General features: G+C 45.9%; 1 protein-coding gene across 1 annotated transcript in view; it reads left to right on the top strand.

Annotated features, from left to right (window-relative positions):
* The window catches only part of LOC138716265 (uncharacterized), a 334888-nt gene that overhangs the window by 171448 nt on the left and 141697 nt on the right, over nucleotides 1-21743 (top strand). The window lies entirely within an intron of this gene.

Genomic DNA, 21743 nt, shown 5'->3' with positions numbered 1-21743 from the left:
GCCTCTGAGCCGCTTGGTTCTCCTTGTGTAGAAAAAAGTCTGTTTTGGAAGGTCAAAATTACCATTTTTTGAAAATTTTCCTGCCTCTCCCGTCCAAACGCGCGGGGATAGAGAGTTGTCCCTTATACTGAAGATAGAGTTGGACGAGCTGTATTCAACGCACTCATCGGCTTTGTCGTAACTATACGTACTGCGGAGCAATGGCGGCTAGAATGTCGGCGGAATAGTGGTTTAAAACCCTTCCCCTTTTCTTCTCGAAAATCATAAAGTGTTCGCGATTGCCATTTTGATGCTATCGTGCAAGAAGCAAGTCAATGGGGAATACAGGGCCGCATCCCGTTCCTCGGTACGGCCATTATTTCCGGATTTAGAGACTCAAAAATTTTAGGTACGCAAAAATTGGGCCTAGAAAAAAGTGCGACGGATTTTCTGGATTTTTGCGGTGATTACTAGGGAAGATGCTGGGATGCTACAGTTAAAAGGGCGGGCCTCTGAGCCGCTTGGTTCTCCTTGTGTAGAAAAAAGTCTGTTTTGGAAGGTCAAAATTACCGTTTTTTGAAATTTTGCCGGCCTCTCCCGTCCAAACGCGCGGGGATAGAGAGTTGTCCTTTATACTGAAGATAGAGTTGGACGAGCTGTATTCAACGCACTCATCGGCTTTGTCGTAACTATACGTACTGCGGAGCAATGGCGGCTAGAATGTCGGCGGAATAGTGGTTTAAACCCTTCCCCTTTTCTTCTCGAAAATCATAAAGTGTTCGCGATTGCCATTTTGATGCTATCGTGCAAGAAGCAAGTCAATGGGGAATACAGGGCCGCATCCCGTTCCTCGGTACGGCCATTATTTCCGGATTTAGAGACTCAAAAAATTTAGGTACCCAAAAATTGGGCCTAGAAAAAAGTGCGACGGATTTGCTGGATTTTTGCGGTGATTACTAGGGAAGATGCTGGGATGCTACAGTTAAAAGGGCGGGCCTCTGAGCCGCTTGGTTCTCCTTGTGTAGAAAAAAGTCTGTTTTGGAAGGTCAAAATTACCGTTTTTTGAAATTTTGCCGGCCTCTCCCGTCCAAACGCGCGGGGATAGAGAGTTGTCCTTTATACTGAAGATAGAGTTGGACGAGCTGTATTCAACGCACTCATCGGCTTTGTCGTAACTATACGTACTGCGGAGCAATGGCGGCTAGAATGTCGGCGAAATAGTGGTTTAAACCCTTCCCCTTTTTTTCTCGAAAATCAGAAAGTGTTCGCGATTGCCATTTTGATGCTATCGTGCAAGAAGCAAGTCAATGGGGAATACAGGGCCGCATCCCGTTCCTCGGTACGGCCATTATTTCCGGATTTAGAGACTCAAAAATTTTAGGTACCCAAAAATTGGGCCTAGAAAAAAGTGCGACGGATTTGCTGGATTTTTGCGGTGATTACTAGGGAAGATGCTGGGATGCTACAGTTAAAAGGGCGGGCCTCTGAGCCGCTTGGTTCTCCTTGTGTAGAAAAAAGTCTGTTTTGGAAGGTCAAAATGACCATTTTTTGAAATTTTGCCGGTCTCTCCCGTCCAAACGCGCGGGGATAGAGAGTTGTCCTTTATACTGAAGATAGAGTTGGACGAGCTGTATTAAACGCACTCATCGGCTTTCTCGTAACTATACGTACTGCGGAGCAATGGCGGCTAGAATGTCGGCGGAATAGTGGTTCCTTCCCCTTTTTTTCTCGAAAATCAGAAAGTGTTCGCGATTGCCATTTTGATGCTATGGTGTAAGAAGCAAGTCAATGGGGAATACAGGGCCGCATCCCGTTCCTCGGTACGGCCATTATTTCCGGATTTAGAGACTCAAAAATTTTAGGTACCCAAAAATTGGGCCTAGAAGAAAGTGCGACGGATTTGCTGGATTTTTGCGGTGATTACTAGGGAAGATGCTGGGATGCTACAGTTAAAAGGGCGGGCCTCTGAGCCGCTTGGTTCTCCTTGTGTAGAAAAAAGTCTGTTTTGGAAGGTCAAAATTACCATTTTTTGAAAATTTTCCTGCCTCTCCCGTCCAAACGCGCGGGGATAGAGAGTTGTCCCTTATACTGAAGATAGAGTTGGACGAGCTGTATTCAACGCACTCATCGGCTTTGTCGTAACTATACGTACTGCGGAGCAATGGCGGCTAGAATGTCGGCGGAATAGTGGTTTAAACCCTTCCCCTTTTCTTCTCGAAAATCATAAAGTGTTCGCGATTGCCATTTTGATGCTATCGTGCAAGAAGCAAGTCAATGGGGAATACAGGGCCGCATCCCGTTCCTCGGTACGGCCATTATTTCCGGATTTAGAGACTCAAAAAATTTAGGTACCCAAAAATTGGGCCTAGAAAAAAGTGCGACGGATTTGCTGGATTTTTGCGGTGATTACTAGGGAAGATGCTGGGATGCTACAGTTAAAAGGGCGGGCCTCTGAGCCGCTTGGTTCTCCTTGTGTAGAAAAAAGTCTGTTTTGGAAGGTCAAAATTACCGTTTTTTGAAATTTTGCCGGCCTCTCCCGTCCAAACGCGCGGGGATAGAGAGTTGTCCTTTATACTGAAGATAGAGTTGGACGAGCTGTATTCAACGCACTCATCGGCTTTGTCGTAACTATACGTACTGCGGAGCAATGGCGGCTAGAATGTCGGCGGAATAGTGGTTTAAACCCTTCCCCTTTTTTTCTCGAAAATCAGAAAGTGTTCGCGATTGCCATTTTGATGCTATCGTGTAAGAAGCAAGTCAATGGGGAATACAGGGCCGCATCCCGTTTCTCGGTACGGCCATTATTTCCGGATTTAGAGACTCAAAAATTTTAGGTACCCAAGAATTGGGCCTAGAAAAAGTGCGACGGATTTGCTGGCTTTTTGCGGTGATTACTAGGGAAGATGCTGGGATGCTACAGTTAAAAGGGCGGGCCTCTGAGCCGCTTGGTTCTCCTTGTGTAGAAAAAAGTCTGTTTTGGAAGGTCAAAATTACCATTTTTTGAAATTTTCCCGGCCTCTCCCGTCCATACGCGCGGGGATAGAGAGTTGTCCTTTATACTGAAGATAGAGTTGGACGAGCTGTATTCAACGCACTCATCGGCTTTGTCGTAACTATACGTACTGCGGAGCAATGGCGGCTAGAATGTCGGCGGAATAGTGGTTTAAACTCTTCCCCTTTTTTTCTCGAAAATCAGAAAGTGTTCGCGATTGCCATTTTGATGCTATCGTGCAAGAAGCAAGTCAATGGGGAATACAGGGCCGCATCTCGTTCCTCGGTACGGCCATTATTTCCGGATTTAGAGACTCAAAAATTTTAGGTACCCAAAAATTGGGCCTAGAAAAAAGTGCGACGGATTTGCTGGATTTTTGCGGTGATTACTAGGGAAGATGCTGGGATGCTACAGTTAAAAGGGCGGGCCTCTGAGCCGCTTGGTTCTCCTTGTGTAGAAAAAAGTCTGTTTTGGAAGGTCAAAATTACCATTTTTTTTAAATTTGCCGGCCTCTCCCGTCCAAACGCGCGGGGATAGAGAGTTGTCCTTAATACTGAAGATAGAGTTGGACGAGCTGTATTCAACGCACTCATCGGATTTGTCGTAACAATACGTACTGCGGAGCAATGGCGGCTAGAATGTCGGCGGAATAGTGGTTTAAACCCTTCCCCTTTTTTTCTCGAAAATCAGAAAGTGTTCGCGATTGCCATTTTGATGCTATCGTGCAAGAAGCAAATCAATGGGGAATAAAGGGCCGCATCCCGTTCCTCGGTACGGCCATTATTTCCGGATTTAGAGACTCAAAAATTTTAGGTACCCAAAAATTGGGCCTAGAAAAAAGTGCGACGGATTTGCTGGATTTTTGCGGTGATTACTAGGGAAGATGCTGGGATGCTACAGTTAAAAGGGCGGGCCTCTGAGCCGCTTGGTTCTCCTTGTGTAGAAAAAAGTCTGTTTTGGAAGGTCAAAATGACCATTTTTTGAAATTTTGCCTGCCTCTCCCGTCCAAACGCGCGGGTATAGAGAGTTCTCCTTTGTACTGAAGATAGAGTTGGACGAGCTGTATTCAACACACACATCGGCTTTGTCGTAACTATACGTACTGCGGAGCAATGGCGGCTAGAATGTCGGCGGAATAGTGGTTAACCCTTCCCCTTTTTTTCTCGAAAATCAGAAAGTGTTCGCGATTGCCATTTTGATGCTATCGTGCAAGAAGCAAGTCAATGGGGAATACAGGGCCGCATCCCGTTCCTCGGTACGGCCATTATTTCCGGATTAAGAGACTCAAAAATTTTAGGTACCCAAAAATTGGGCCTAGAAAAAAGTGCGACGGATTTGCTGGATTTTTGCGGTGATTACTAGGGAAGATGCTGGGATGCTACAGTTAAAAGGGCGGGCCTCTGAGCCGCTTGGTTCTCCTTGTGTAGAAAAAAGTCTGTTTTGGAAGGTCAAAATTACCATTTTTTTAAATTTTGCCGGCCTCTCCCGTCCAAACGCGCGGGGATAGAGAGTTGTCCTTAATACTGAAGATAGAGTTGGACGAGCTGTATTCAACGCACTCATCGGATTTGTCGTAACAATACGTACTGCGGAGCAATGGCGGCTAGAATGTCGGCGGAATAGTGGTTTAAACCCTTCCCCTTTTTTTCTCGAAAATCAGAAAGTGTTCGCGATTGCCATTTTGATGCTATCGTGCAAGAAGCAAATCAATGGGGAATAAAGGGCCGCATCCCGTTCCTCGGTACGGCCATTATTTCCGGATTTAGAGACTCAAAAATTTTAGGTACCCAAAAATTGGGCCTAGAAAAAAGTGCGACGGATTTGCTGGATTTTTGCGGTGATTACTAGGGAAGATGCTGGGATGCTACAGTTAAAAGGGCGGGCCTCTGAGCCGCTTGGTTCTCCTTGTGTAGAAAAAAGTCTGTTTTGGAAGGTCAAAATGACCATTTTTTGAAATTTTGCCTGCCTCTCCCGTCCAAACGCGCGGGTATAGAGAGTTCTCCTTTGTACTGAAGATAGAGTTGGACGAGCTGTATTCAACGCACACATCGGCTTTGTCGTAACTATACGTACTGCGGAGCAATGGCGGCTAGAATGTCGGCGGAATAGTGGTTAACCCTTCCCCTTTTTTTCTCGAAAATCAGAAAGTGTTCGCGATTGCCATTTTGATGCTATCGTGCAAGAAGCAAGTCAATGGGGAATACAGGGCCGCATCCCGTTCCTCGGTACGGCCATTATTTCCGGATTAAGAGACTCAAAAATTTTAGGTACCCAAAAATTGGGCCTAGAAAAAAGTGCGACGGATTTGCTGGATTTTTGCGGTGATTACTAGGGAAGATGCTGGGATGCTACAGTTAAAAGAGCGGGCCTCTGAGCCGCTTGGTTCTCCTTGTGTAGAAAAAAGTCTGTTTTGGAAGGTCAAAATGACCATTTTTTGAAATTTTGCCTGCCTCTCCCGTCCAAACGCGCGGGTATAGAGAGTTCTCCTTTGTACTGAAGATAGAGTTGGACGAGCTGTATTCAACGCACACATCGGCTTTGTCGTAACTATACGTACTGCGGAGCAATGGCGGCTAGAATGTCGGCGGAATAGTGGTTAACCCTTCCCCTTTTTTTCTCGAAAATCAGAAAGTGTTCGCGATTGCCATTTTGATGCTATCGTGCAAGAAGCAAGGCAATGGGGAATACAGGGCCGCATCCCGTTCCTCGGTACGGCCATTATTTCCGGATTAAGAGACTCAAAAATTTTAGGTACCCAAAAATTGGGCCTAGAAAAAAGTGCGACGGATTTGCTGGATTTTTGCGGTGATTACTAGGGAAGATGCTGGGATGCTACAGTTAAAAGGGCGGACCTCTGAGCCGCTTGGTTCTCCTTTTGTAGAAAAAAGTCTGTTTTGGAAGGTCAAAATTACCGTTTTTTGAAATTTTGCCGGCCTCTCCCGTCCAAACGCGCGGGGATAGAGAGTTGTCCTTTATACTGAAGATAGAGTTGGACGAGCTGTATTCAACGCACTCATCGGCTTTGTCGTAACTATACGTACTGCGGAGCAATGGCGGCTAGAATGTCGGCGGAATAGTGGTTTAAACCCTTCCCCTTTTTTTCTCGAAAATCAGAAAGTGTTCGCGATTGCCATTTTGATGCTATCGTGCAAGAAGCAAGTCAATGGGGAATACAGGGCCGCATCCCGTTCCTCGGTACGGCCATTATTTCCGGATTTAGAGACTCAAAAATTTTAGGTACCCAAAAATTGGGCCTAGAAAAAAGTGCGACGGATTTGCTGGATTTTTGCGGTGATTACTAGGGAAGATGCTGGGATGCTACAGTTAAAAGGGCGGGCCTCTGAGCCGCTTGGTTCTCCTTGTGTAGAAAAAAGTCTGTTTTGGAAGGTCAAAATGACCATTTTTTGAAATTTTGCCGGTCTCTCCCGTCCAAACGCGCGGGGATAGAGAGTTGTCCTTTATACTGAAGATAGAGTTGGACGAGCTGTATTAAACGCACTCATCGGCTTTCTCGTAACTATACGTACTGCGGAGCAATGGCGGCTAGAATGTCGGCGGAATAGTGGTTCCTTCCCCTTTTTTTCTCGAAAATCAGAAAGTGTTCGCGATTGCCATTTTGATGCTATCGTGTAAGAAGCAAGTCAATGGGGAATACAGGACCGTATCCCGTTCCTCGGTACGGCCATTATTTCCGGATTTAGAGACTCAAAAATTTTAGGTACCCAAAAATTGGGCCTAGAAGAAAGTGCGACGGATTTGCTGGATTTTTGCGGTGATTACTAGGGAAGATGCTGGGATGCTACAGTTAAAAGGGCGGGCCTCTGAGCCGCTTGGTTCTCCTTGTGTAGAAAAAAGTCTGTTTTGGAAGGTCAAAATTACCATTTTTTGAAAATTTTCCTGCCTCTCCCGTCCAAACGCGCGGGGATAGAGAGTTGTCCCTTATACTGAAGATAGAGTTGGACGAGCTGTATTCAACGCACTCATCGGCTTTGTCGTAACTATACGTACTGCGGAGCAATGGCGGCTAGAATGTCGGCGGAATAGTGGTTTAAACCCTTCCCCTTTTCTTCTCGAAAATCATAAAGTGTTCGCGATTGCCATTTTGATGCTATCGTGCAAGAAGCAAGTCAATGGGGAATACAGGGCCGCATCCCGTTCCTCGGTACGGCCATTATTTCCGGATTTAGAGACTCAAAAAATTTAGGTACCCAAAAATTGGGCCTAGAAAAAAGTGCGACGGATTTGCTGGATTTTTGCGGTGATTACTAGGGAAGATGCTGGGATGCTACAGTTAAAAGGGCGGGCCTCTGAGCCGCTTGGTTCTCCTTGTGTAGAAAAAAGTCTGTTTTGGAAGGTCAAAATTACCGTTTTTTGAAATTTTGCCGGCCTCTCCCGTCCAAACGCGCGGGGATAGAGAGTTGTCCTTTATACTGAAGATAGAGTTGGACGAGCTGTATTCAACGCACTCATCGGCTTTGTCGTAACTATACGTACTGCGGAGCAATGGCGGCTAGAATGTCGGCGGAATAGTGGTTTAAACCCTTCCCCTTTTTTTCTCGAAAATCAGAAAGTGTTCGCGATTGCCATTTTGATGCTATCGTGTAAGAAGCAAGTCAATGGGGAATACAGGGCCGCATCCCGTTTCTCGGTACGGCCATTATTTCCGGATTTAGAGACTCAAAAATTTTAGGTACCCAAGAATTGGGCCTAGAAAAAGTGCGACGGATTTGCTGGCTTTTTGCGGTGATTACTAGGGAAGATGCTGGGATGCTACAGTTAAAAGGGCGGGCCTCTGAGCCGCTTGGTTCTCCTTGTGTAGAAAAAAGTCTGTTTTGGAAGGTCAAAATTACCATTTTTTGAAATTTTCCCGGCCTCTCCCGTCCATACGCGCGGGGATAGAGAGTTGTCCTTTATACTGAAGATAGAGTTGGACGAGCTGTATTCAACGCACTCATCGGCTTTGTCGTAATTATACGTACTGCGGAGCAATGGCGGCTAGAATGTCGGCGGAATAGTGGTTTAAACTCTTCCCCTTTTTTTCTCGAAAATCAGAAAGTGTTCGCGATTGCCATTTTGATGCTATCGTGCAAGAAGCAAGTCAATGGGGAATACAGGGCCGCATCTCGTTCCTCGGTACGGCCATTATTTCCGGATTTAGAGACTCAAAAATTTTAGGTACCCAAAAATTGGGCCTAGAAAAAAGTGCGACGGATTTGCTGGATTTTTGCGGTGATTACTAGGGAAGATGCTGGGATGCTACAGTTAAAAGGGCGGGCCTCTGAGCCGCTTGGTTCTCCTTGTGTAGAAAAAAGTCTGTTTTGGAAGGTCAAAATTACCATTTTTTTTAATTTTGCCGGCCTCTCCCGTCCAAACGCGCGGGGATAGAGAGTTGTCCTTAATACTGAAGATAGAGTTGGACGAGCTGTATTCAACGCACTCATCGGATTTGTCGTAACAATACGTACTGCGGAGCAATGGCGGCTAGAATGTCGGCGGAATAGTGGTTTAAACCCTTCCCCTTTTTTTCTCGAAAATCAGAAAGTGTTCGCGATTGCCATTTTGATGCTATCGTGCAAGAAGCAAATCAATGGGGAATAAAGGGCCGCATCCCGTTCCTCGGTACGGCCATTATTTCCGGATTTAGAGACTCAAAAATTTTAGGTACCCAAAAATTGGGCCTAGAAAAAAGTGCGACGGATTTGCTGGATTTTTGCGGTGATTACTAGGGAAGATGCTGGGATGCTACAGTTAAAAGGGCGGGCCTCTGAGCCGCTTGGTTCTCCTTGTGTAGAAAAAAGTCTGTTTTGGAAGGTCAAAATGACCATTTTTTGAAATTTTGCCTGCCTCTCCCGTCCAAACGCGCGGGTATAGAGAGTTCTCCTTTGTACTGAAGATAGAGTTGGACGAGCTGTATTCAACGCACACATCGGCTTTGTCGTAACTATACGTACTGCGGAGCAATGGCGGCTAGAATGTCGGCGGAATAGTGGTTAACCCTTCCCCTTTTTTTCTCGAAAATCAGAAAGTGTTCGCGATTGCCATTTTGATGCTATCGTGCAAGAAGCAAGTCAATGGGGAATACAGGGCCGCATCCCGTTCCTCGGTACGGCCATTATTTCCGGATTAAGAGACTCAAAAATTTTAGGTACCCAAAAATTGGGCCTAGAAAAAAGTGCGACGGATTTGCTGGATTTTTGCGGTGATTACTAGGGAAGATGCTGGGATGCTACAGTTAAAAGGGCGGGCCTCTGAGCCGCTTGGTTCTCCTTGTGTAGAAAAAAGTCTGTTTTGGAAGGTCAAAATTACCGTTTTTTGAAATTTTGCCGGCCTCTCCCGTCCAAACGCGCGGGGATAGAGAGTTGTCCTTTATACTGAAGATAGAGTTGGACGAGCTGTATTCAACGCACTCATCGGCTTTGTCGTAACTATACGTACTGCGGAGCAATGGCGGCTAGAATGTCGGCGGAATAGTGGTTTAAACCCTTCCCCTTTTTTTCTCGAAAATCAGAAAGTGTTCGCGATTGCCATTTTGATGCTATCGTGCAAGAAGCAAGTCAATGGGGAATACAGGGCCGCATCCCGTTCCTCGGTACGGCCATTATTTCCGGATTTAGAGACTCAAAAATTTTAGGTACCCAAAAATTGGGCCTAGAAAAAAGTGCGACGGATTTGCTGGATTTTTGCGGTGATTACTAGGGAAGATGCTGGGATGCTACAGTTAAAAGGGCGGGCCTCTGAGCCGCTTGGTTCTCCTTGTGTAGAAAAAAGTCTGTTTTGGAAGGTCAAAATGACCATTTTTTGAAATTTTGCCGGTCTCTCCCGTCCAAACGCGCGGGGATAGAGAGTTGTCCTTTATACTGAAGATAGAGTTGGACGAGCTGTATTAAACGCACTCATCGGCTTTCTCGTAACTATACGTACTGCGGAGCAATGGCGGCTAGAATGTCGGCGGAATAGTGGTTCCTTCCCCTTTTTTTCTCGAAAATCAGAAAGTGTTCGCGATTGCCATTTTGATGCTATCGTGTAAGAAGCAAGTCAATGGGGAATACAGGGCCGCATCCCGTTCCTCGGTACGGCCATTATTTCCGGATTTAGAGACTCAAAAATTTTAGGTACCCAAAAATTGGGCCTAGAAGAAAGTGCGACGGATTTGCTGGATTTTTGCGGTGATTACTAGGGAAGATGCTGGGATGCTACAGTTAAAAGGGCGGGCCTCTGAGCCGCTTGGTTCTCCTTGTGTAGAAAAAAGTCTGTTTTGGAAGGTCAAAATTACCATTTTTTGAAAATTTTCCTGCCTCTCCCGTCCAAACGCGCGGGGATAGAGAGTTGTCCCTTATACTGAAGATAGAGTTGGACGAGCTGTATTCAACGCACTCATCGGCTTTGTCGTAACTATACGTACTGCGGAGCAATGGCGGCTAGAATGTCGGCGGAATAGTGGTTTAAACCCTTCCCCTTTTCTTCTCGAAAATCATAAAGTGTTCGCGATTGCCATTTTGATGCTATCGTGCAAGAAGCAAGTCAATGGGGAATACAGGGCCGCATCCCGTTCCTCGGTACGGCCATTATTTCCGGATTTAGAGACTCAAAAAATTTAGGTACCCAAAAATTGGGCCTAGAAAAAAGTGCGACGGATTTGCTGGATTTTTGCGGTGATTACTAGGGAAGATGCTGGGATGCTACAGTTAAAAGGGCGGGCCTCTGAGCCGCTTGGTTCTCCTTGTGTAGAAAAAAGTCTGTTTTGGAAGGTCAAAATTACCGTTTTTTGAAATTTTGCCGGCCTCTCCCGTCCAAACGCGCGGGGATAGAGAGTTGTCCTTTATACTGAAGATAGAGTTGGACGAGCTGTATTCAACGCACTCATCGGCTTTGTCGTAACTATACGTACTGCGGAGCAATGGCGGCTAGAATGTCGGCGGAATAGTGGTTTAAACCCTTCCCCTTTTTTTCTCGAAAATCAGAAAGTGTTCGCGATTGCCATTTTGATGCTATCGTGTAAGAAGCAAGTCAATGGGGAATACAGGGCCGCATCCCGTTTCTCGGTACGGCCATTATTTCCGGATTTAGAGACTCAAAAATTTTAGGTACCCAAGAATTGGGCCTAGAAAAAGTGCGACGGATTTGCTGGCTTTTTGCGGTGATTACTAGGGAAGATGCTGGGATGCTACAGTTAAAAGGGCGGGCCTCTGAGCCGCTTGGTTCTCCTTGTGTAGAAAAAAGTCTGTTTTGGAAGGTCAAAATTACCATTTTTTGAAATTTTCCCGGCCTCTCCTGTCCATACGCGCGGGGATAGAGAGTTGTCCTTTATACTGAAGATAGAGTTGGACGAGCTGTATTCAACGCACTCATCGGCTTTGTCGTAACTATACGTACTGCGGAGCAATGGCGGCTAGAATGTCGGCGGAATAGTGGTTTAAACTCTTCCCCTTTTTTTCTCGAAAATCAGAAAGTGTTCGCGATTGCCATTTTGATGCTATCGTGCAAGAAGCAAGTCAATGGGGAATACAGGGCCGCATCTCGTTCCTCGGTACGGCCATTATTTCCGGATTTAGAGACTCAAAAATTTTAGGTACCCAAAAATTGGGCCTAGAAAAAAGTGCGACGGATTTGCTGGATTTTTGCGGTGATTACTAGGGAAGATGCTGGGATGCTACAGTTAAAAGGGCGGGCCTCTGAGCCGCTTGGTTCTCCTTGTGTAGAAAAAAGTCTGTTTTGGAAGGTCAAAATTACCATTTTTTTTAATTTTGCCGGCCTCTCCCGTCCAAACGCGCGGGGATAGAGAGTTGTCCTTAATACTGAAGATAGAGTTGGACGAGCTGTATTCAACGCACTCATCGGATTTGTCGTAACAATACGTACTGCGGAGCAATGGCGGCTAGAATGTCGGCGGAATAGTGGTTTAAACCCTTCCCCTTTTTTTCTCGAAAATCAGAAAGTGTTCGCGATTGCCATTTTGATGCTATCGTGCAAGAAGCAAATCAATGGGGAATAAAGGGCCGCATCCCGTTCCTCGGTACGGCCATTATTTCCGGTTTTAGAGACTCAAAAATTTTAGGTACCCAAAAATTGGGCCTAGAAAAAAGTGCGACGGATTTGCTGGATTTTTGCGGTGATTACTAGGGAAGATGCTGGGATGCTACAGTTAAAAGGGCGGGCCTCTGAGCCGCTTGGTTCTCCTTGTGTAGAAAAAAGTCTGTTTTGGAAGGTCAAAATGACCATTTTTTGAAATTTTGCCTGCCTCTCCCGTCCAAACGCGCGGGTATAGAGAGTTCTCCTTTGTACTGAAGATAGAGTTGGACGAGCTGTATTCAACGCACACATCGGCTTTGTCGTAACTATACGTACTGCGGAGCAATGGCGGCTAGAATGTCGGCGGAATAGTGGTTAACCCTTCCCCTTTTTTTCTCGAAAATCAGAAAGTGTTCGCGATTGCCATTTTGATGCTATCGTGCAAGAAGCAAGTCAATGGGGAATACAGGGCCGCATCCCGTTCCTCGGTACGGCCATTATTTCCGGATTAAGAGACTCAAAAATTTTAGGTACCCAAAAATTGGGCCTAGAAAAAAGTGCGACGGATTTGCTGGATTTTTGCGGTGATTACTAGGGAAGATGCTGGGATGCTACAGTTAAAAGGGCGGGCCTCTGAGCCGCTTGGTTCTCCTTGTGTAGAAAAAAGTCTGTTTTGGAAGGTCAAAATTACCATTTTTTGAAATTTTCCCGGCCTCTCCCGTCCATACGCGCGGGGATAGAGAGTTGTCCTTTATACTGAAGATAGAGTTGGACGAGCTGTATTCAACGCACTCATCGGCTTTGTCGTAACTATACGTACTGCGGAGCAATGGCGGCTAGAATGTCGGCGGAATAGTGGTTTAAACTCTTCCCCTTTTTTTCTCGAAAATCAGAAAGTGTTCGCGATTGCCATTTTGATGCTATCGTGCAAGAAGCAAGTCAATGGGGAATACAGGGCCGCATCTCGTTCCTCGGTACGGCCATTATTTCCGGATTTAGAGACTCAAAAATTTTAGGTACCCAAAAATTGGGCCTAGAAAAAAGTGCGACGGATTTGCTGGATTTTTGCGGTGATTACTAGGGAAGATGCTGGGATGCTACAGTTAAAAGGGCGGGCCTCTGAGCCGCTTGGTTCTCCTTGTGTAGAAAAAAGTCTGTTTTGGAAGGTCAAAATTACCATTTTTTTAAATTTTGCCGGCCTCTCCCGTCCAAACGCGCGGGGATAGAGAGTTGTCCTTAATACTGAAGATAGAGTTGGACGAGCTGTATTCAACGCACTCATCGGATTTGTCGTAACAATACGTACTGCGGAGCAATGGCGGCTAGAATGTCGGCGGAATAGTGGTTTAAACCCTTCCCCTTTTTTTCTCGAAAATCAGAAAGTGTTCGCGATTGCCATTTTGATGCTATCGTGCAAGAAGCAAATCAATGGGGAATAAAGGGCCGCATCCCGTTCCTCGGTACGGCCATTATTTCCGGATTTAGAGACTCAAAAATTTTAGGTACCCAAAAATTGGGCCTAGAAAAAAGTGCGACGGATTTGCTGGATTTTTGCGGTGATTACTAGGGAAGATGCTGGGATGCTACAGTTAAAAGGGCGGGCCTCTGAGCCGCTTGGTTCTCCTTGTGTAGAAAAAAGTCTGTTTTGGAAGGTCAAAATGACCATTTTTTGAAATTTTGCCTGCCTCTCCCGTCCAAACGCGCGGGTATAGAGAGTTCTCCTTTGTACTGAAGATAGAGTTGGACGAGCTGTATTCAACGCACACATCGGCTTTGTCGTAACTATACGTACTGCGGAGCAATGGCGGCTAGAATGTCGGCGGAATAGTGGTTAACCCTTCCCCTTTTTTTCTCGAAAATCAGAAAGTGTTCGCGATTGCCATTTTGATGCTATCGTGCAAGAAGCAAGTCAATGGGGAATACAGGGCCGCATCCCGTTCCTCGGTACGGCCATTATTTCCGGATTAAGAGACTCAAAAATTTTAGGTACCCAAAAATTGGGCCTAGAAAAAAGTGCGACGGATTTGCTGGATTTTTGCGGTGATTACTAGGGAAGATGCTGGGATGCTACAGTTAAAAGGGCGGGCCTCTGAGCCGCTTGGTTCTCCTTGTGTAGAAAAAAGTCTGTTTTGGAAGGTCAAAATGACCATTTTTTGAAATTTTGCCTGCCTCTCCCGTCCAAACGCGCGGGTATAGAGAGTTCTCCTTTGTACTGAAGATAGAGTTGGACGAGCTGTATTCAACGCACACATCGGCTTTGTCGTAACTATACGTACTGCGGAGCAATGGCGGCTAGAATGTCGGCGGAATAGTGGTTAACCCTTCCCCTTTTTTTCTCGAAAATCAGAAAGTGTTCGCGATTGCCATTTTGATGCTATCGTGCAAGAAGCAAGGCAATGGGGAATACAGGGCCGCATCCCGTTCCTCGGTACGGCCATTATTTCCGGATTAAGAGACTCAAAAATTTTAGGTACCCAAAAATTGGGCCTAGAAAAAAGTGCGACGGATTTGCTGGATTTTTGCGGTGATTACTAGGGAAGATGCTGGGATGCTACAGTTAAAAGGGCGGGCCTCTGAGCCGCTTGGTTCTCCTTGTGTAGAAAAAAGTCTGTTTTGGAAGGTCAAAATTACCGTTTTTTGAAATTTTGCCGGCCTCTCCCGTCCAAACGCGCGGGGATAGAGAGTTGTCCTTTATACTGAAGATAGAGTTGGACGAGCTGTATTCAACGCACTCATCGGCTTTGTCGTAACTATACGTACTGCGGAGCAATGGCGGCTAGAATGTCGGCGGAATAGTGGTTTAAACCCTTCCCCTTTTTTTCTCGAAAATCAGAAAGTGTTCGCGATTGCCATTTTGATGCTATCGTGCAAGAAGCAAGTCAATGGGGAATACAGGGCCGCATCCCGTTCCTCGGTACGGCCATTATTTCCGGATTTAGAGACTCAAAAATTTTAGGTACCCAAAAATTGGGCCTAGAAAAAAGTGCGACGGATTTGCTGGATTTTTGCGGTGATTACTAGGGAAGATGCTGGGATGCTACAGTTAAAAGGGCGGGCCTCTGAGCCGCTTGGTTCTCCTTGTGTAGAAAAAAGTCTGTTTTGGAAGGTCAAAATGACCATTTTTTGAAATTTTGCCGGTCTCTCCCGTCCAAACGCGCGGGGATAGAGAGTTGTCCTTTATACTGAAGATAGAGTTGGACGAGCTGTATTAAACGCACTCATCGGCTTTCTCGTAACTATACGTACTGCGGAGCAATGGCGGCTAGAATGTCGGCGGAATAGTGGTTCCTTCCCCTTTTTTTCTCGAAAATCAGAAAGTGTTCGCGATTGCCATTTTGATGCTATCGTGTAAGAAGCAAGTCAATGGGGAATACAGGACCGTATCCCGTTCCTCGGTACGGCCATTATTTCCGGATTTAGAGACTCAAAAATTTTAGGTACCCAAAAATTGGGCCTAGAAGAAAGTGCGACGGATTTGCTGGATTTTTGCGGTGATTACTAGGGAAGATGCTGGGATGCTACAGTTAAAAGGGCGGGCCTCTGAGCCGCTTGGTTCTCCTTGTGTAGAAAAAAGTCTGTTTTGGAAGGTCAAAATTACCATTTTTTGAAAATTTTCCTGCCTCTCCCGTCCAAACGCGCGGGGATAGAGAGTTGTCCCTTATACTGAAGATAGAGTTGGACGAGCTGTATTCAACGCACTCATCGGCTTTGTCGTAACTATACGTACTGCGGAGCAATGGCGGCTAGAATGTCGGCGGAATAGTGGTTTAAACCCTTCCCCTTTTCTTCTCGAAAATCATAAAGTGTTCGCGATTGCCATTTTGATGCTATCGTGCAAGAAGCAAGTCAATGGGGAATACAGGGCCGCATCCCGTTCCTCGGTACGGCCATTATTTCCGGATTTAGAGACTCAAAAAATTTAGGTACCCAAAAATTGGGCCTAGAAAAAAGTGCGACGGATTTGCTGGATTTTTGCGGTGATTACTAGGGAAGATGCTGGGATGCTACAGTTAAAAGGGCGGGCCTCTGAGCCGCTTGGTTCTCCTTGTGTAGAAAAAAGTCTGTTTTGGAAGGTCAAAATTACCGTTTTTTGAAATTTTGCCGGCCTCTCCCGTCCAAACGCGCGGGGATAGAGAGTTGTCCTTTATACTGAAGATAGAGTTGGACGAGCTGTATTCAACGCACTCATCGGCTTTGTCGTAACTATACGTACTGCGGAGCAATGGCGGCTAGAATGTCGGCGGAATAGTGGTTTAAACCCTTCCCCTTTTTTTCTCGAAAATCAGAAAGTGTTCGCGATTGCCATTTTGATGCTATCGTGTAAGAAGCAAGTCAATGGGGAATACAGGGCCGCATCCCGTTTCTCGGTACGGCCATTATTTCCGGATTTAGAGACTCAAAAATTTTAGGTACCCAAGAATTGGGCCTAGAAAAAGTGCGACGGATTTGCTGGCTTTTTGCGGTGATTACTAGGGAAGATGCTGGGATGCTACAGTTAAAAGGGCGGGCCTCTGAGCCGCTTGGTTCTCCTTGTGTAGAAAAAAGTCTGTTTTGGAAGGTCAAAATTACCATTTTTTGAAATTTTCCCGGCCTCTCCCGTCCATACGCGCGGGGATAGAGAGTTGTCCTTTATACTGAAGATAGAGTTGGACGAGCTGTATTCAACGCACTCATCGGCTTTGTCGTAATTATACGTACTGCGGAGCAATGGCGGCTAGAATGTCGGCGGAATAGTGGTTTAAACTCTTCCCCTTTTTTTCTCGAAAATCAGAAAGTGTTCGCGATTGCCATTTTGATGCTATCGTGCAAGAAGCAAGTCAATGGGGAATACAGGGCCGCATCTCGTTCCTCGGTACGGCCATTATTTCCGGATTTAGAGACTCAAAAATTTTAGGTACCCAAAAATTGGGCCTAGAAAAAAGTGCGACGGATTTGCTGGATTTTTGCGGTGATTACTAGGGAAGATGCTGGGATGCTACAGTTAAAAGGGCGGGCCTCTGAGCCGCTTGGTTCTCCTTGTGTAGAAAAAAGTCTGTTTTGGAAGGTCAAAATTACCATTTTTTTTAATTTTGCCGGCCTCTCCCGTCCAAACGCGCGGGGATAGAGAGTTGTCCTTAATACTGAAGATAGAGTTGGACGAGCTGTATTCAACGCACTCATCGGATTTGTCGTAACAATACGTACTGCGGAGCAATGGCGGCTAGAATGTCGGCGGAATAGTGGTTTAAACCCTTCCCCTTTTTTTCTCGAAAATCAGAAAGTGTTCGCGATTGCCATTTTGATGCTATCGTGCAAGAAGCAAATCAATGGGGAATAAAGGGCCGCATCCCGTTCCTCGGTACGGCCATTATTTCCGGATTTAGAGACTCAAAAATTTTAGGTACCCAAAAATTGGGCCTAGAAAAAAGTGCGACGGATTTGCTGGATTTTTGCGGTGATTACTAGGGAAGATGCTGGGATGCTACAGTTAAAAGGGCGGGCCTCTGAGCCGCTTGGTTCTCCTTGTGTAGAAAAAAGTCTGTTTTGGAAGGTCAAAATGACCATTTTTTGAAATTTTGCCTGCCTCTCCCGTCCAAACGCGCGGGTATAGAGAGTTCTCCTTTGTACTGAAGATAGAGTTGGACGAGCTGTATTCAACGCACACATCGGCTTTGTCGTAACTATACGTACTGCGGAGCAATGGCGGCTAGAATGTCGGCGGAATAGTGGTTAACCCTTCCCCTTTTTTTCTCGAAAATCAGAAAGTGTTCGCGATTGCCATTTTGATGCTATCGTGCAAGAAGCAAGTCAATGGGGAATACAGGGCCGCATCCCGTTCCTCGGTACGGCCATTATTTCCGGATTAAGAGACTCAAAAATTTTAGGTACCCAAAAATTGGGCCTAGAAAAAAGTGCGACGGATTTGCTGGATTTTTGCGGTGATTACTAGGGAAGATGCTGGGATGCTACAGTTAAAAGGGCGGGCCTCTGAGCCGCTTGGTTCTCCTTGTGTAGAAAAAAGTCTGTTTTGGAAGGTCAAAATTACCGTTTTTTGAAATTTTGCCGGCCTCTCCCGTCCAAACGCGCGGGGATAGAGAGTTGTCCTTTATACTGAAGATAGAGTTGGACGAGCTGTATTCAACGCACTCATCGGCTTTGTCGTAACTATACGTACTGCGGAGCAATGGCGGCTAGAATGTCGGCGGAATAGTGGTTTAAACCCTTCCCCTTTTTTTCTCGAAAATCAGAAAGTGTTCGCGATTGCCATTTTGATGCTATCGTGCAAGAAGCAAGTCAATGGGGAATACAGGGCCGCATCCCGTTCCTCGGTACGGCCATTATTTCCGGATTTAGAGACTCAAAAATTTTAGGTACCCAAAAATTGGGCCTAGAAAAAAGTGCGACGGATTTGCTGGATTTTTGCGGTGATTACTAGGGAAGATGCTGGGATGCTACAGTTAAAAGGGCGGGCCTCTGAGCCGCTTGGTTCTCCTTGTGTAGAAAAAAGTCTGTTTTGGAAGGTCAAAATGACCATTTTTTGAAATTTTGCCGGTCTCTCCCGTCCAAACGCGCGGGGATAGAGAGTTGTCCTTTATACTGAAGATAGAGTTGGACGAGCTGTATTAAACGCACTCATCGGCTTTCTCGTAACTATACGTACTGCGGAGCAATGGCGGCTAGAATGTCGGCGGAATAGTGGTTCCTTCCCCTTTTTTTCTCGAAAATCAGAAAGTGTTCGCGATTGCCATTTTGATGCTATCGTGCAAGAAGCAAGTCAATGGGGAATACAGGGCCGCATCCCGTTCCTCGGTACGGCCATTATTTCCGGATTTAGAGACTCAAAAAATTTAGGTACCCAAAAATTGGGCCTAGAAAAAAGTGCGACGGATTTGCTGGATTTTTGCGGTGATTACTAGGGAAGATGCTGGGATGCTACAGTTAAAAGGGCGGGCCTCTGAGCCGCTTGGTTCTCCTTGTGTAGAAAAAAGTCTGTTTTGGAAGGTCAAAATTACCGTTTTTTGAAATTTTGCCGGCCTCTCCCGTCCAAACGCGCGGGGATAGAGAGTTGTCCTTAATACTGAAGATAGAGTTGGACGAGCTGTATTCAACGCACTCATCGGATTTGTCGTAACAATACGTACTGCGGAGCAATGGCGGCTAGAATGTCGGCGGAATAGTGGTTTAAACCCTTCCCCTTTTTTTCTCGAAAATCAGAAAGTGTTCGCGATTGCCATTTTGATGCTATCGTGCAAGAAGCAAATCAATGGGGAATAAAGGGCCGCATCCCGTTCCTCGGTACGGCCATTATTTCCGGTTTTAGAGACTCAAAAATTTTAGGTACCCAAAAATTGGGCCTAGAAAAAAGTGCGACGGATTTGCTGGATTTTTGCGGTGATTACTAGGGAAGATGCTGGGATGCTACAGTTAAAAGGGCGGGCCTCTGAGCCGCTTGGTTCTCCTTGTGTAGAAAAAAGTCTGTTTTGGAAGGTCAAAATGACCATTTTTTGAAATTTTGCCTGCCTCTCCCGTCCAAACGCGCGGGTATAGAGAGTTCTCCTTTGTACTGAAGATAGAGTTGGACGAGCTGTATTCAACGCACACATCGGCTTTGTCGTAACTATACGTACTGCGGAGCAATGGCGGCTAGAATGTCGGCGGAATAGTGGTTAACCCTTCCCCTTTTTTTCTCGAAAATCAGAAAGTGTTCGCGATTGCCATTTTGATGCTATCGTGCAAGAAGCAAGTCAATGGGGAATACAGGGCCGCATCCCGTTCCTCGGTACGGCCATTATTTCCGGATTAAGAGACTCAAAAATTTTAGGTACCCAAAAATTGGGCCTAGAAAAAAGTGCGACGGATTTGCTGGATTTTTGCGGTGATTACTAGGGAAGATGCTGGGATGCTACAGTTAAAAGGGCGGGCCTCTGAGCCGCTTGGTTCTCCTTGTGTAGAAAAAAGTCTGTTTTGGAAGGTCAAAATTACCGTTTTTTGAAATTTTGCCGGCCTCTCCCGTCCAAACGCGCGGGGATAGAGAGTTGTCCTTTATACTGAAGATAGAGTTGGACGAGCTGTATTCAACGCACTCATCGGCTTTGTCGTAACTATACGTACTGCGGAGCAATGGCGGCTAGAATGTCGGCGGAATAGTGGTTTAAACCCTTCCCCTTTTTTTCTCGAAAATCAGAAAGTGTTCGGGATTGCCATTTTGATGCTATCGTGCAAGAAGCAAGTCAATGGGGAATACAGGGCCGCATCCCGTTCCTCGGTACGGCCATTATTTCCGGATTTAGAGACTCAAAAATTTTAGGTACCCAAAAATTGGGCCTAGAAAAAAGTGCGACGGATTTGCTGGATTTTTGCGGTGATTACTAGGGAAGATGCTGGGATGCTACAGTTAAAAGGGCGGGCCTCTGAGCCGCTTGGTTCTCCTTGTGTAGAAAAAAGTCTGTTTTGGAAGGTCAAAATGACCATTTTTTGAAATTTTGCCGGTCTCTCCCGTCCAAACGCGCGGGGATAGAGAGTTGTCCTTTATACTGAAGATAGAGTTGGACGAGCTGTATTAAACGCACTCATCGGCTTTCTCGTAACTATACGTACTGCGGAGCAATGGCGGCTAGAATGTCGGCGGAATAGTGGTTCCTTCCCCTTTTTTTCTCGAAAATCAGAAAGTGTTCGCGATTGCCATTTTGATGCTATCGTGTAAGAAGCAAGTCAATGGGGAATACAGGGCCGCATCCCGTTCCTCGGTACGGCCATTATTTCCGGATTTAGAGACTAAAAAATTTTAGGTACCCAAAAATTGGGCCTAGAAGAAAGTGCGACGGATTTGCTGGATTTTTGCGGTGATTACTAGGGAAGATGCTGGGATGCTACAGTTAAAAGGGCGGGCCTCTGAGCCGCTTGGTTCTCCTTGTGTAGAAAAAAGTCTGTTTTGGAAGGTCAAAATGACCATTTTTTTTTTGCCGGCCTCTCCCGTCCAAACGCGCGGGGATAGAGAGTTGTCCTTTATACTGAAGATAGAGTTGGACGAGCTGTATTAAACGCACTCATCGGCTTTGTCGTAACTATACGTACTGCGGAGCAATGGCGGCTAGAATGTCGGCGGAATATACCTTCCCCTTTTTTTCTCGAAAATCAGAAAGTGTTCGCGATTGCCATTTTGATGCTATCGTGCAAGAAGCAAATCAATGGGGAATAAAGGGCCGCATCCCGTTCCTCGGTACGGCCATTATTTCCGGATTTAGAGACTCAAAAATTTTAGGTACCCAAAAATTGGGCCTAGAAAAAAGTGCGACGGATTTGCTGGATTTTTGCGGTGATTACTAGGGAAGATGCTGGGATGCTACAGTTAAAAGGGCGGGCCTCTGAGCCGCTTGGTTCTCCTTGTGTAGAAAAAAGTCTGTTTTGGAAGGTCAAAATGACCATTTTTTGAAATTTTGCCTGCCTCTCCCGTCCAAACGCGCGGGTATAGAGAGTTCTCCTTTGTACTGAAGATAGAGTTGGACGAGCTGTATTCAACGCACACATCGGCTTTGTCGTAACTATACGTACTGCGGAGCAATGGCGGCTAGAATGTCGGCGGAATAGTGGTTAACCCTTCCCCTTTTTTTCTCGAAAATCAGAAAGTGTTCGCGATTGCCATTTTGATGCTATCGTGCAAGAAGCAAGTCAATGGGGAATACAGGGCCGCATCCCGTTCCTCGGTACGGCCATTATTTCCGGATTAAGAGACTCAAAAATTTTAGGTACCCAAAAATTGGGCCTAGAAAAAAGTGCGACGGAT

The sequence above is a fragment of the Periplaneta americana genome, chromosome 16, assembly GCF_040183065.1.
Source record: "Periplaneta americana isolate PAMFEO1 chromosome 16, P.americana_PAMFEO1_priV1, whole genome shotgun sequence".
Taxonomy (NCBI): domain Eukaryota; kingdom Metazoa; phylum Arthropoda; class Insecta; order Blattodea; family Blattidae; genus Periplaneta; species Periplaneta americana.
Note: the sequence above shows the minus strand (reverse complement) of the source record. Positions and strands in the feature narration are given on the sequence as shown.